At 46.4% G+C, this 9,920-nt stretch overlaps 1 protein-coding gene across 1 annotated transcript in view; it reads left to right on the top strand.

Moving 5' to 3' along the window:
* NEURL1B (neuralized E3 ubiquitin protein ligase 1B) overlaps positions 1-9,920 on the top strand; it is a 126,583-nt gene that overhangs the window by 2,815 nt on the left and 113,848 nt on the right. The window lies entirely within an intron of this gene.

Below are 9,920 nucleotides of genomic sequence, written 5' to 3'. Positions count from 1 at the left end.
TCCTGTAAATCCTTAAAAGCTGGAAGTGTCATGAGATACGAGGGTTCTCAATTTGGAAATATTGCTTTGTATGTCTTTTATACAGAGCAACAGAGCTGGGGCTTGGGCTCAGGCTCTGCAGCAAGGAAAGCTGTGAGGGATGCGACTGTCCCCAGGTCCTGTCCGGGAGAGCCCCAGGTGGGCAGAAAGGCACCGGGGCTGGGCATCTGTCACTAGAGGGCAGCCGGCGTTAACAAATCAGCACTGCTACTCCTGAACTGCACCAGGGCCAAAAAAAAAAAGAAAGAAGCTGAATAAATGCCAGGAAAAGGACACTTCGAAGCGGGTGGCTTAAGGGATTGAGCCTGGTCAAAGGCAGAGCAAATAACCATGAAGCAGCTGCTCCCCAGGAGAGCAAAGCTCTGCGAAAGAGACAGCTGAGAGCAGGTTCTGACTTCTGAATGTCCAAATATGCTCATGCCCCTGCAGAAGATGGAAGGCAAGTTTGTTTCCCTTAGAGATCTGGTACAAGTTACAGAGGCTGGTGGCTTGTGATAGTTTAGTTGCCCTCGTAGCTTGAGCACTTGTTATATCTGGACAAATGTTACGTTCTTCTGCTGAGAGTGTGGTGCCTTCCCTGGCATTGCAATGGGCTGACACTTGCCTGGGACTGCTTGAGGTGAATGTGGCTGGGGGCCACATGAATTAGATGCTTTGGTTGGGAGTTTGCCCAAGACCTGTACAGGAAATCCTGGGGTTTGTTTCAGCTTCTGGAAAAGTTTGCAGTGGACAGGCAAATCTCCAAGGAGTAATTTGTCTTGGTCCAAAGAAGCAGTCCTTTCAGTGAGAGTCCAAGGAGAGCTTCTGGTTCTGCTATGTCACCTTTCTTTTCTTAATTCTCTTTCTTGTGTCTAAATCTTCCTTCAGAACAACTGACCAAATGCAGTCCCCTCCAGGAGCAATGTGCATCATGCTGAACAGCGGGGAAGTATCTCAATGTGCGAGAAGCTTTGAATTATTTGTACCTTGTAAACCTCAACAAAGTCAGAATTCACTGGAAATTTTCTTTGTATAATACAAGTTCACTTAGGTCTGTGTGACACAATCGTTCCCCGACTGAACTCTGCTAATGGTCTTTCAGTATAAAACCAAATTGCAATGCTAGGGAGTGTCGTTGGGCTAGAGTGTTGGACATACTGCTTGCATTCATGTATTTATGAGCAGATCACAAGAGATACTGCAAATGTTGGCTGGTGTGTACATCTCTCTTGTCATGCTTTGTTTTTCTCAACTTGATTTGCGGCTCTTCCCTGTCTAATGAATGCAGCTTCTGTCCTTCCTTTTCCATCCTTCAATTAGCAGACTCCCTCTAACCCTGCATGCTTCTGTGTCCGTGCTTCTGTCTCTCCAACTTGCACGGGTTGTCCTGCCTGCTGCAGCATTTATAGTCAGTGCATGTGGTCTGCCAGTAGCTGTCGAGTGACTGCCTCTCTAAACCTTTACCTTGTGGCTCATCTGGTTTTTGAGATTTGTTTTTGAGCCACATAATCATCTTGCAAAGACTTTTGGAGGTACCAGTTTTCTGTTCTGAATTGGTCTTTCTTCAGCTCTGGGACAGCTGGAGTCTTGATTTGCAAAAATCTTTCCTGGACCCAGAATTCAACTGGATAGAGATGAGCAAATATTCAAGAATTCCCTGAAATGTGGCAAGAGAGTTTTGGGATCTGGGCAGTTAAACTCCCTGCAACCTTTCTGAAGTGCCCTTCCTCTTTGGTGGGTCTGACCATTCTTCAGTGCTTGGGTTTCTCCAAAAGAGTTTTTCTAGGCCTTCTGCTGAATCTTGGTGTCCGGACTTCTCCTGTAGGAGGTTTTCCTAAAAGGCTTGGTGCTGTAGAAGCAAGTGGATTTTGTTATCAAAAGGTTTGTTTTTTCCTCTGCTGTGAAACGGGGCAGGAACGATGAAGGAGCCCATTTCTGGGCTTAGGTGGCGCCAGACTCTCACGAAAGCACCATCCGCTGTGCCCGGGGCTGCTGCTCTGCCAAGGACCTGGGGCTGAGCCCTTATCCTCCTGCTCACCTCTCAGCCTGTGCATGTCTGGGCTCAGCCTGTCCCTGACCCACCTGGCTTACGCAGGTGATGAGCAGAGGCGAAGCTGGCTCTGTGTCATGGGTGCAAGTGTAATGTTTGGCTGGTATCTTGTCACTCATCCAGCTGAGAACTTACACGTTTTGTCCTTTGTTTTTCTTACTCCGAGTCACTGTACCCAGCTGCCAAAGTATCTTGCACCACAGCACATTCCTGCATGAGCTGTGTTGGAGTTGCCTGCCCTGCATGGATCAGCAGTAGCTCGGTGTCTGAGTTAACCTGCACACATCAGGCTCTAGATGGGCTTAGTTGGCTGCGGGGAAAAGACTCCATTCTCTTCATTTTAAGGATGGTTTACTTGAAGACACTTTCATTTTGCACTGTTAATGTTTTCTCATTAACAAATGGCTCCTGCAGAAGTGCAGTTTAGCACTCTACAAAATGCTGTAGGTCATGCCAAGTTCAGCCTGCTTAGTGCCTCGGGACTGCACTGTACTCTGAGGTGGATTTTTTTTTTTTTACTGATAAATTAACAACTCTTACACAAATTTATCACAAAGGTAATGAGAATATGTGCTGTGTTTCCTCTTGGATGCACAGTGCTGCTTCAGATCAACCCAAAGTTTGGGTGTGTGGGATTCCCTGCAGCCCCGTCTCCTGCAGCTGCGCTGAGTTGTGAGGCTCAGAAATAACTCATGAGTAGTAATGATGCCTTTTTGCAGATCTGGATTAATTGTGGTTCAGATATTTGCTGGCAGGCACCTTTGCATTGCTCTGGGACAAACAAAGTGCCCTGTGAGCTGGTTCACTCTCTCACAGACCTTCAGTGGGCAGAGGACTCTCCTGAGCACTGGGACACAAAGCACAGTGTAGCTTACCTGGGGCTTAGCAGCCTGGTGAACAAAGGTGAGTGAGAGATTTTTTTTTTCCCTTTGGAGTGGAAAAACTGGAGAGACTGATACACTTCTTGTGTCTGCATGGTTCCAGAATGCAGGTTACAGAGCTTGCTCATAAGGCTTTTCCCTTTTGCTTGCTTTTTCTCTCTTTCTTGCACACTGTAATATGGCTCGGCCTCTGTACCAGCAGCTTTGCACCCACTGCAAACCCACCACTGTAGTCCTGGGTGAAATCCCTGCATAGTTCTTCCCACCACACATTCTTCTGGCTTCTCCTGCAGCTGCTTTTTGGGAAGTTAGAAAATGAAAGCACCCTAAAATCCATTTGCTCTACAAAAACATGGACAAGTACGTTAGGAGCCAGATGAAGTGACTAATTGGAGTCTTGAGGGGAGACAGGAATGCGCTCGTGGGTGTGTTCCTATTATGTCACCCTGTTACACTCCTATTTGGGGCTCTTCACTGGGGGCAAACATCTTCTCTTCTCTGCAGGCTGTTACACATACCTAAAAAGGAGCATCCATATGCCTTGACTAGAAAGGACTCCAGTTTTCAGAGTTTGGCATTCAAATAGCACAGTTATAAATGCCTTCCCCTGCCTTGAACTGGAACATAAATGTTTATAACTCCTGTTACTCTCTTGACAGTTTTTCCATTAATTTAGTGCTGAGAAACCCTTTCTATTCTGACCTAATCTGGGTACCAGCCTGAAGTCTGTTAAAGTTGCAAACTATTTCCCCATCAAGGACAGAAGCTTTAGTTTTACAATCCTGCCCTCAATTTGTAGAGATGAAGTTTCTCACATGTGTACCAACTTCTCTGTGCACATCTTTCCTTTCTGGCTGAGATCCCTCCTCTGGGCCTGAGAGCCCCTCAAGGAGCATGTACTGCTGGTTCCTGGGATGCAGGTACAAATCCTGTAATGGAGGGCAAAGTGAGGTGAGAGTAGAAAGGAATGAGAAACTTTAGGTCCTAAAATGATGCTAAAATTCACCCAGCCCTCTATTGTCTCTATTTCTGGGTCTCTGATAAAACTAAAACTCGATTCTAAATAATGTGTGATATTTCACTAAGGAAAAGCAAGACAAAGAGGCTATTTAAAGCTACCGTCTCTCCAGGGCTTGGCTCACAGGCTCTGCTGCTTTTGTGTCATTGTGTCCATGGAAAACACATACAAGAGGCTGGCGAAATACAATGTGCGCTTCAAGTACAAATTTAGAACGCATGCAAAGGTCAGATGTGGTGCACACTTGGGTTTGGGGAGATGGAGGCTTTGGGCTGATGCAAGTTAACTTGGATTTCTGTAATGCAAGGAGGAATATTCTAAATGGATGTTGGAAGAGCACTTGATCTTAGTTTACACAATATACTACAGATTATACAATAGAATAACCCGTACAGCCCATTCCTTGGTGCTCTTTCTCTTTGTTTGAGATTGAGGCATTTTCTTCCAGCTCTGTCTGGCTCTTTCAGTCTTGGATGAGTCTTTCCAACTGGCAGTACCCTTCAGTGTCCTTGGCTGCATAATGAGGCTGAGAGTACATACGTAAAATGTTTTCAGAACCATAAATATCAAAGCGAAGTGTCACAACATGTGCCCGTCTTGAAAGCAGCTACGAAACTATCACGGGTAACCTGCTGCTAACCTGGAGCATCTTTGTTGTGGCAATAGGATGAATGATACAATAAATGGACTGGCTAAAGGTTGTGATGAAGGGAAACGATTGTCACATGTTGGTTGGGAGGATGGGGCATGGAAGGCTGGCTGGAAATTTTCCAGGAGGAAAGAAGAGCACAGAGGGATGTGATGGAGATTACAGCTTGCCAGGTTGTGCTGCACTCTGGGGAGTGAGAAAACCTGTCTGGATACTGGACCTGCACAAGCTGGAGGGAACTGGCTGTAAGGTGGGGGGACAGCCTGAAAATTGAGCTGAAAATTAAAAAAATAATGGATACATTTTTGGATACATTGTTTCGGGGTGTTTTTTCTTGGGATACAAAAATGTGTGACCCTGTGCTTTTCTCCAAGTAAAGTGTGTGTGTGTGTGTTTAAGAAACTACAAGAGAACCTCAATGATATGAAAAGTAGCTTTTATGCTGTCAAGGATGGAACCCTAAACAGGCAGAGCATGACAAAAGAGGTTGCTTAACATTTTGGGGAGAGTTCCATGGTGTTTGGGTTTAGGGTCATGGAGTACCATGTCATCCCAGTAAGAAGGGATGTTAGAGAGGGTCTAAAACCCAGCACTGAGCTCAGGAAAGCTGGAGATGGGAATGAGGTACACTATAACACAGAGCACTGTGGCTGCTTCAAACATTGCATTTTCAGGGCACAACACTCATCCAAACATTGCACTGTATAGCATAGCAAAATCTTATGAAAATTTGCAGTTGCGGGGTTGTCCTACTGTCTTGATTATATGAAAGGGAAATTAAGGCATGAGATGATGCAACTTATCAGTAGCACTTTATGACACCTGTTGTGGATGGAAGGTTTCTATTCTGGTTGCAGCAGTCCCTCAAATCTTAGGAGACTTCAGGATTCCTGGCTAGGATCCCTGCTGTCATCTCTGAGCTGTGCTGCCTTCTCAATGAATAGGGGTATAAAAACATCACATACATTTTAAAGCCTTCTGTGTGCCTCCTTACTTTAAAAAGGCCAAAAATCCACCACAATGCTGAAGGAATCTTCCATGAGGATTTGTCTGTTTTTCATATGTCAAATATATATTTGTTTTTTTAAGAAATATGTCATGCCAAATTCATTTGTTCTCTGTCAAACCTGTTTTGTTTTTTTGCTTTAGTACCTGAATCCAACTCCTGGAAATGTGTGTGACTTTTCTCCTGAATGTGGCACTCCCGTGTCAGTAAAGTCAAACCTGCAAAACCCTCTGTGTCTCAGATGTGCCCAGCAGGGATGGCTCTGGACCTCAGCTCAGAGTGTCCTCTGTGTGATGGGGTTGAAACCAGCACGGTTCCCTGTTTGTCATGGTTTTGACAATTAGAGGAAAGCCATGACTCCTCCACTTTCTGTCTGGGCAGGAAAATAATATTTTCTTTTGGGAGAGATGGAGCCCACCCTTCCCTCTCCTGTCTACTTGTGCCTTGCAGAGGGGAGTGGAAGGCAGTGGGATGCTGTAGGGACAGGAACTGTTTCTTTCCTTACCCAGACCAGGATAACATGGTTTGTGTCTTGGGAGGCAAGTCTGGATTGCAAACTGGTAAAGCAGGTTGGTCAGAGCCCGTGAGCTGCTGCTCTTTTCCTTTCTCATTTTTAAATTTACCTGTAATTTTCTGAATGCTAATGGGGCTCACACAGACAGCCCTCCTAAAAGCAACGTGGTAACAATAACCCAAGTATTTCCTGTTGTGGATTGTGACCAGGGGTGCTGCCTGGTCCCTGTCCCTTGGGAACAGCTTGGATTGTTGCAGCCACCTCTGGCTTGTGACGTCCTGGGAGGGATGTCTGGTTTGCAGGGTGCTGGTAGGGGGATACTGAGTGCAACTCATAGGGGATTAAATGGACCTTTTATTCTGGTTGAGGATGAGATAGCTGGATGCTGTTAGGCTCTCCATGATTAACAGTGCATTCAACAGTGATTTTAAGATGCTTCAGGGCTCCTGCTGATCTCAGGGATGGAACTTCTGGTTTACTGGATGCACCCAGAGCAAGGTGGGGGAAAGCATCTTGGCCATAAGTGTGGCAGGATCAGACCAGGTCCTGAAGCTGGTGAAGTTTGCAGGTGGCAGGAGGAGCATAGGCAGAGGGAGCATCCTGGGTAATGGAGAAGGCTGGAGAGCGTGAGAGGAGGAGGGAGGATCTCCCTTCTCTCATTCTCTTCACACTGATGTGGAGAAACAAATACAAACCGAGCTGTCCTGGCCACGCTGTGACAAGTGTCCCATGGGGCTTTTCCATTTCACAGCTGCATGTTTTTGCAGGGTCTGGATGCTTCTTGCTGGATCTGTCATGCGGACAGTGTGACAGCACTGGGTGGGAGCAGGCAGGTCCCTGGGCACTAGGTGTGGGGAGGACCTAGGGCGGGAGCTGGAGGCCAACAGGGTTTGCAAGAGGATGGAAGAGAAGACGCAGAATAAGATAAACAAGAAGCAGTTGTTTTGTTAGGCTGCCTCATTCTCTCTATTTCTGTAGCTAACCTTTTGCTTCTCAAAGCAATTAAAAAAACCAAACCCTTCAAAAAAATATTGCAGGGTGTTTCTTTGTGTGCTTTCACTGAGCTGTTCCTCATAAACCAGTGGCTTGTGCGTAAGCACAGCCACGGCAGGCAGAACTATCTGCTTTTTTTAGCAGCTGTCAAGTATCTTTGTTCCCCCAGTAATATATAAATGGGGAGATGGAGGCTGGGAGAGGCAAGCCTTGCTGGGGCCTGAAGTGCCCTCCTCTGCCAGCCACTCCACTGTGTCCCTCCTTGGTCCCTACCCCTCCTAGGGAGAGGACTGAGTGGGGCCCGAGCCAGCTGGTTGCTGGATGCCTCGGCTGGGTGGTCATCAGACCCAACCCTGGGAAACATCAGATCAGCTCTGGGGAGTTCCAGACTGAATATTAAGCTGGCTAGGAATATGAGAGACTGAGGGAGGGAACCTGAGAAACCCCCCCGGGTCATATCTTTAGGAAAAGTACATTCTGGGGACTAGAAATGTGCAGATGCAGGTGGGTATTGCTGGCTTCCCTCTGCACCTCTACTTGCTAGCCAGTGCTTGAGTCTTCCAGCAGAGCTCAGGGTGGCAGCACAAGCTGTTTGTTTGTTAATTACTGTGTCTCTGCCCTCTTGTCGCCTCCAGTCAAAGCTGACACACTAAATCCAGTATCTGATGGAGATAAGGGGCACCTCCCTTCCACCCCTCTGGGCTTGGTCTGTGGGATTCAGTGACTTTTTTTTTTTTCCCCCAGATAAAATTAACAAAAATTCTATGTCCCACAACAGCTCTGATAAGCTGAAGGCTCCAGACATGGCACAGCACAAACTGCCCATTATAGGCCTTTGTTTATTTAGGGTAACAAACAAAACCCTAACCTCACTATCTTGATTATGGAAAAATAGAAATATTTAAACGTGCCAAAAGCATAATTGGTGCCAGTGGAAACCAAAAATTACCCTTTGCTTTCCCCTTCCACCCACCTTTTTCACATTATAGTAGCTTGCTGGCAGGGAGCTTTTCTTTGGAAAAGTGGCCTGCAGCAGGGATCCTTCCTCATGGACCAGTAGAGCCTTTTCCAAAACATTACTAGTCTCAGATGCATCAGGGGATGGTGAAAGGGACCCTGGTAAAATTGCAGGAGGAATAACACCCCCCGATTGTTAACCTGTCATTTGAATCCTTTCAAGACTATCTTAAAGGCAGTAGTAATGTGCCCTAGAAGTACTTAAGAAAATATCATTATCAGCATCTTTTATAATGCCAGATCATCCTGCTATTTAGTTGGTGGTGCAGACTTGGAGTCTGTCTGATTGCTGGTCAGGGGGAATGACAACTTGTCAGCTTTGCCTGGGTCTTCAGATGTGCTGAAGGACCTGTTGTACCTGAGCTGGTGGTGAGAACAGATGGTCCCTTGGTGCCTTTGCAGCCCCATTTGGTGGCAGCTCCTGGGGTGCTGTGTGGATCTCCAGCCTTGGAAAGGGAAGGGGAGAGAAGAGCCATCCAAGATAGCCCCAACCCACTTCAACTGCCTTTTCTTCTCCCTCTTTTCTTCTGAAGACCTTTTTCTGGGCTGGTGCTCTCTCCCACTGCCAGCTAACATGTGTTGAGCTCTGCCAACCCTCTTGATGAAGATATGACCACAGCTGGTGCTACATATGGTCTGAGAGAGCTTTTCTGCCACTATCTGGGGGTGAGCTGGTTGCCTGGGACCTGTGTTGAGCCAAGTGGCTCTCAGTGCCAACATGAGCAAGGTGAAAACCAGCACTGGAAGGACTGCACAGGTTGGGCCCAGCCTTTGATGTTTGCAATGAAGGCTTTTTGTGGGACCCCTGTGGCAATGGTGCACTGAGTGATGTATTTCATGGGAGGATTATTGCAATGAAACACAATGTGCTTTTGTGCAATTATATGGTGTCTTTTAGGTCATTTCCTCTAACAAATCTGTCCACACCCAAAATAAATAAACATTTTGAAGGGCTGAAAAGATAAACAGACTAAGGTTACCCTTAAATGCATGCTTTTCCCCCTCTCCTTATGGACATCTGCTTCATTCCCTGGACAGGTTAAGCATCCAGGAAGGCTGAGTTAAGAATATCCAGCTTAAACTTTGGCAATTACTGATTTTTCCAATCCTTCATTTCACAGCCTCACTATGGTTTTTAATCAGTGACTTTCTTGGAAAGGAGCAAGTAAAAACAGGGACTTACTCTGTTACCCACTTGCTCTGGCTTTTTAGGGTGGACGCTTTCATCCCTTTGAGGCCCCCATACCATTTCAGTGCTCGTGCCTGTGGGGATAGACTGGGCTTGCAAGCTTTATTCCACATGGGGCACATCACTAAGTTAATTTCCAGGTTGGTCTCACCCATTTTTGGGCATGGATTGTCCTTGAACTGTCCCCTTCCTGTGTGGGTGCTGATCATGCTGCTGGGGGAACAAATGTGATTTCTTTGCCACTTGTGTCTGTTTGGCAGAGCCATTGCTGACCAACAGCTACTGTTGTCTTGATCCTCTGAAGTTTTCCCAGCTTTTCTTTGGGAATAATTCTGGGGGTAGAGAGGGAGGGAATTTTAACCCCTTCTCACCCAGCCTATTTTCTAGGCTGATAAACCAGTGATGGGCATTGAGAGCTGTTCTTTTCAGGTGAGGAAATTACCCTAATGAAACTGTGCTTATTTCTCCTCTTATCCCCTCCCTAACTCATTTGCTTCCTCACTATTTCCCATGACTACTTGGTTTCTTTAACAGCCTCTTGTGAAGGTTCTCATCAAAGACAGCAGGAAAACCTAACTGTGTTGT

This window comes from Chaetura pelagica, unplaced genomic scaffold (assembly GCF_000747805.2).
Source record: "Chaetura pelagica isolate M959 unplaced genomic scaffold, ChaPel_1.0 scaffold356, whole genome shotgun sequence".
In the NCBI taxonomy this organism is placed as follows: Eukaryota; Metazoa; Chordata; class Aves; order Apodiformes; family Apodidae; genus Chaetura; species Chaetura pelagica.
Note: the sequence above shows the minus strand (reverse complement) of the source record. Positions and strands in the feature narration are given on the sequence as shown.